This window comes from Anomalospiza imberbis, chromosome 4, assembly GCF_031753505.1.
Source record: "Anomalospiza imberbis isolate Cuckoo-Finch-1a 21T00152 chromosome 4, ASM3175350v1, whole genome shotgun sequence".
NCBI classification, from domain to species: Eukaryota; Metazoa; Chordata; class Aves; order Passeriformes; family Viduidae; genus Anomalospiza; species Anomalospiza imberbis.
The window spans coordinates 13,216,336-13,222,505 of record NC_089684.1 but is presented as its reverse complement, the minus strand read 5'-3'; the positions used below and the strand labels follow the sequence as shown (position 1 = coordinate 13,222,505).

At 37.2% G+C, this 6,170-nt stretch overlaps 1 long non-coding RNA gene across 1 annotated transcript; it reads right to left on the bottom strand.

Moving 5' to 3' along the window:
- Window positions 1–206: 206 nt before the first annotated feature.
- LOC137473353 (uncharacterized) lies at window positions 207–4,162 on the bottom strand. Its single transcript, XR_010998709.1, has 2 exons — window positions 3,707–4,162; window positions 207–1,121 (listed from the first exon to the last, which is right to left on the bottom strand). It is a non-coding gene; the product is annotated as an uncharacterized lncRNA (long non-coding RNA).
- Window positions 4,163–6,170: the final 2,008 nt, after the last annotated feature.

The following is a 6,170-nucleotide window of genomic DNA, read 5'->3' as shown; positions in this document are numbered from 1 at the left end:
TTCCAGCCTGTGTCCTTAAGTAGGAACATTGACAAAAGACAAGGTTATATGAAGAATTTAATGACCAACAAAAACAAGACACACAAAAAAAAAACCCCAAAACCCAGGGAAAAAAACCCAAAAAACCAACCAACCAACCAACAAAAGACCCAGAAAAACCCCAAACAACCCAGACTGGAAAAGGTTTTCATGTAAAGAACACAAAATAAATTAATAATGGTTTATTTTCTTTGGTTATAGTACTTACTTCAAGCACTATAGCAAACTGATTTCTCCTTTCCCTGCATGGATTTCATGTGATAACATGTACAGTAAACCCATAATTTATAATGGTAAACAAGAACTAAAAAGCAGAGTTCATTCAACTATTGCTAGAAATGCAAATAACCTTGCTGTTGATTGTTTACAGCAGAAATAAAGACAGCACCTGTTACTCTGCTTATGCAATAGCATTAGTATAAAGACTTTATACATTCATTTTTAACAAATAAGAGGTATAGTAAGAGGATTCACAGCCAGGCTGATTCTATGTTTGTATCACTTTTTAAATTTATTCTTCATGATACATAATGTTATTTGAAGAATGGCAAGAAAGTAATAAAAAATAAGAAAAAAAAGTCCTGTTTCCTCTCTGAAACATTAACTTCTATTTTCATGACAGTGTTTAAACCACACTAAGAACCCCAAAAGGAAGAGTCTTCACAGATCAGTGGGATTTCCTTGGCAAAGCCAATAGCAGTGTTAATCTGCATGTTGGTGGTGCTGAACAGAAAGTTGAATTCTGTATTATTTTAGTGCTGTTTAACAACAGCCTTACTAAGGAAGAAATACAGCTAAGCTGCAACAGCATCCTTATTTTTCATCTTTTGTTAAAAAAATGCACTTAAGTATAATTGGCCTTATTTATTTAAGATTAACATTTACAGTATCTATAGCACGCTGGTGGACATAACCTGATTGGAACAGGTCTTGCATGATTTTTTCTGTAGCTTCACCTTCTGGTGTTTCTGCTCCCAAGCTCAGTAATAACAGAAGACTGTGAGAGCCCTCTCCTGGTGAACAAAATTTATCTCCCTCCAGCTGCTGCTTGCCAATGAATGATTCTGAGACAGATACTGCAGCTGTAAAAGAAGATAACGCATATAAGTACTCTTAAGGTTTTTTATTTGTTAATACTTTTCTTAACTTAAAAAACTCACAAAACAAAGGGTTTATTTTCCAAATACCACCTTATAAAGTGAAGCAGAAAGTCAAGGAAAATACTTCTCAAAAAACTTTTATCTGCAAATAAATACTACCTTCAATATACTTTCACACCAGTACAAATTTTGCATGGCTAAGGCTGACACCTACCTGGAATTTTTTATTTAAAACTTATTTAAAGATTTGTTTGTTAGTGAGAGGTATTGAGCAGGTTGTGTGCACAGAGTCACTCTGCAGGCAGGGAATGAATGAGTGAGCCAAATCTGAAAACCCCGAGGCATCTAAAGGGAGCCCTGGGATCCTCTGAGATGGGAGTGGAGAGGAAGGCTCTAGGCAGGAGCACAGTTTTTTTCTCCTGTGTAACCAACCAGAGACAGCCTGTGCTGTGTGCATAAGTTATTCCTTTTTGCTACCAAAACTGAATCTTTTTCTAGGCATTTGCCTTCGCTCCTAGCACATGTATGAGGTAGCCTGCCCACATTATTCAGAAAGGGGAGGAGCATATATTAAACACAATATCCTTTCCCTGTCTATAGTTGCTGTTATTAAATTTTGCACTTTCCTTAATACCTATATTTGTAACATGAATTTGGCTAATTCTCCTGCTGTGCTCTCCCCTTTCCCTGTAGAAAGCACTCAATTTAGGTTGAAACACTGTCTCTTTCACTTGCACTTCTGCTTATCGTAGTCTGATTTACTGTATTAATTTTAAGGATGCTGTGTCTCTCTATTCCATGATTTTTGAGGCCTGAGAAGAATTTCAAGTTCCAACAATTTTAAGTTCAAATCAGACTAAGTCAAGGAACTATCAGACATGCTTGGGTCCAGCTTACTGTCTAGATAGCATGTCAGTTCAGAGACAAAGGCAGTTTAAGTAATGTTGACACAATAAGAATGCATACATGCTTTAAGCAAAGCTTAGGAGCTTTGAGACCTTTGAGCTTCAGAATATACATAGGCTGCAAACACCCTTCCATTGCTGTGGGAGCGAAGCATTAGAGCTGTGATGTCACCCCTCTGTCTTGGGGAGCAGAGGATTCCACACAGAAGTTTCACAAGGGTTTTTCTGGGGAGCAATGATGGCCTAGGCAGCCTAAAATGAACTCACTGATCATTTGCATCAAAGTCATCTCAGCTGAAAGCCGAGCTTTATCCAGATTGAAAGCAACCGAGAGAGGTTTATGGGCCTGTTTTTCTGTGCACTAGCATAAATTGTGTTGGCTTATCTGAAGAGTTTGCATGGAGATGGCAGAGGTTGGCTGTGTAGCAACTGTTAGTGGAAGAAATGTTCAGAAAACAAGGAGTTTAATATACGTACTTTGTTCTTAATGTTGACACGTGGCGGGTCAAGGTATGGTGTGTAGTCAGTGTAGTGAGTTAGAAAACCTGAATACACTAAAACTATTACACACTGGATAACTTTTATGATAGGCAATTTTCAATCAGTTATAAAAACAAGTGTTTCACAATGTAAATTTTTCTGCTCGAAAAGGGAAGTTCTAATTTTTAGCTAGCACACAGTTGCTTTCCTCAGCAAGAAGGAAAACATGAGCAGTGAGTTACTATGTGGAAGAGCCTTCCATGATTTCAGAGACAAACACTCCCAGTTCAGCTTGCACTAGCACTGCTATCTCTTGTGGAGGTCAAAGAGCTGAAATACATTAAGGCCTCCTTATTAAAAAGGACATGCTTTTATATAAATATGTAGCTTAGATTCCCATTTCACATGATCTAACACAAGATCTCATCTCCTCTGTTTCTTTTAGAGCAACAAAGCACATTAACCCTGCTATTTCTAGCTTCAGCTATAAGCTAGAATCCAGTGTAGCAACAAGACATAAGAGTCAACTGGGAGAAGTAATGTTTGGAGGCAGAGTAATGCTGGCAACTTTGATTTCTAGGCTGCTATGGCTGAAATGTGTTGTAGAGATTCAAACTGACAGCTAGGAAAACACTTTTGTATGAAACTACTCAAGATGAGTTTTTGTTTCATTTTTCACTGCCCTTTTCTTCTTTTTTTTTTTTCCCCTAGTCTTTTCCTTAAATAAATAAATATATTTTGATCTTTTAAATTATGTGTTATTATGTGTAAGCTCAAATGACACCAGTAGGTAGAGGGTTCATTGCTTGTCTGTAACTGAATAATTGCAGTAAAACGCTGTACAAAGCAAACCACCTCAGAGCATTTGTACTCTAAAATGGAAACTGGGACACGTATTGTGCAAAGCTCAAAAGATCAGTAGGAGGACTTATATCACTAAGTGAGAGAACTCAAGAACTTTTTCTCAGCCATTGACCAGACTTACTGTATCAAAAAAGTAACAGATAGATCACTGATAATACTGAATAATTCCCAAATTATCATAGGAGCCCTGAGGACCCTAAATTGCTACACCTAAGCTGGGGCAAGTTTTCAGAAGTAAATGCTCCGCAGACATCCCTGTAATCAGGGGCAAAACAAACCATGGAAAAACCTCAAAGAGTGAAGATGTTTCTTGCTGACCACCATTCAGGAGCTGAGAAGAAAGAGGAGGGCTCTGCTAACTGCCACTTGCTTTTTTGGAACTGCTCTTACACTCTTGACTCACATGCTTCACAAGCAGGTAAAGCAGGGTGCACATGTTAACTTCCATTTTTCCACTTTTTTTGAGGCCCTGGAGAAGTTTTGTCCCTCTCTCTCCCTGTTGGTCTACTACATCCAAGCAGAAATACCTGGGAACACTTCCAGGGTGCTTCTTGTCATGTCCCCACACTAGACCGCAAGAGCAAGGCATGGAAGGTGATAGAGGATAACAGGAGAACAAGACACAAGATATGGCTCCTCAGATACCTAATGTACCATTTCTAAGTACAGCCAAGAATCCTAGTTCCAATCCAGTTTATTTAATCTAGTAAAATTATTTTGGGTAACTCAGTGGAAGCACCACCTTACCTAGATAGCAAAAAAAAAAAAAAAAAAAAAAAAAAAAAAAAAAAAAAAAAAAGGAAAAAAGTGACCTTAGTTCCTTCTCTAATTCAGTAAACTCATAACTGTCTCATTCAGTATACTATGTGCTATTCTAGATGGGATTATATGAGATTATTATTTTTAATCAATTAAGGTGTGGCAAATATTGTGCCATGCAGTCCTTTAAATTAATGGTATGCTTTCATCTAGTCACATGGATCATGCTGATCATCTGTATTTATATAGAGCAGAAGAGAAGATGACCTCTAGTTAATAAAAACATTACTAATGAAAAAAAGGTAAGCTGGTGAACTGCATAAAAAGACAGTGTCAATGAAAAGTTAGTAGAAACCCCTAGTTATCCCTTTGTATGATACCTACAGAAATGGGCTCTTACATAAAGAGAAAGTGCAGACGGTAAAGGGACACTATTAATACAATGCATAATTAATCTGTAAATTTATTGTCAAAAGTATTGCAAAGGTCAAAATCTTTGTGAACTGCATCACTTAATGACAGCACAAAAGCACTTTTACACAAAGCCCTTTTTACACCTGCTAAGTGATAGAAGTACTTAATAATGAGATCACAGGCTCCGTTGTAAATTAGTTTAAAAAAAAACAATGCATGAATAAAATATTCTCTGACTGCCACTTGGAAGTTCTAAGCCACACCAGTCCCTGGTCTGATCCATTTATAAATGACTACAAAATTCCACCTGAACAGGTGAATTTAAGACAACACATGTTACAAAAATCTCTCACCGAGTCTAATACTTTCTGATACAATGTTTACGAAAGCTAGTGACAAATGATCAAAATAAAAACTGTAGTGGTGATAATGAATTATTTCTGTGTGCATTTACCAGTTCAGTTCCTCTGAACCTCTTAACTGAAGATAACAATTAGGCAGATACTGTCATAAACAAACAGCTATGCTGCTCATGGTACCTATCTAACAAGGTCTGGCCAAGGATTTAAAATTTAACTCACTAAAATAATTCTTGTTCTAGAGTAAAAATAGGGCACAAAAGTATATTATTAAGAGCATCTTTTGATTGTAGGAACCAGTATAACTGGATGCCAATGCAGGAACTGGCTAAAGGAATTTGTAAAATATCTCATTTCTATCATCAATCTATTTCTGAATTACATTGAGGTATTGCCCTTCTAATATAAAACATTTGAAGTTTAATGTCCAATAATTCTACTTTAGGAAACATTAGGGACTGTAACCCAGACTTTCAAATAGGGATAACATGAATAGATCCCTTGGATATTTTTGAAGAAGTTTTAGAACTGTCACTAACCACTAAAAATCTTAAATAGCTTAAAGCTACATGGAAGTGCATAGGAAAAAAATCCTCATCAAAGATCCTGCTAAAGCATAGTTGTGAAAGTTCACACAAGAGCAATCAAGTGTGTATGAGACAAGACAGCTCAATGTTTCCACAAAATTGCTTCATTACAGAAAAAAAATAGAAAAAAATTGCTTCATCACAGAAGAAAAACAAACAGTTTTTCAAAGAGTGAGCCTCTTGCAGTAGATGATGTTTTTCTTTATACCAAGACCTTCACTTCTTAGTGGACAGGCATTTCAAATTGATTCTTCCAATTACAGTACCCCAGTGAGAAGCATCAAGTAACAGAGAGAGCTTCAGCTTGTCTTCCCATTCCCCTCAGTGAAATGCATCTACCTGGTCAGCAATGCATTTGTCTAACTGAATTGCTTAACAGAGCATCAAGAACCAAGCTGAGGCAAGTCATAGTGGGCATGGAAATGCCTTTTCCTTTACAATTTGTTATGACAGGTATTCCTTGGTGATACAAGGAAGCCATAAAGCTCTTCTACCTCCTTGCACTCACCAGTATGCTTCAACACCAGCCTTGGCCCAACCACCCAACTTGTTCTCTCCTTCTCACACCTCTGTGACCATTCAGGCTACATATGGCAATGTTACCCCCTCCCCCCCACCATGTTATGTTCCTAGTTAGGATAGTACTCATTTTAAAAATCCACT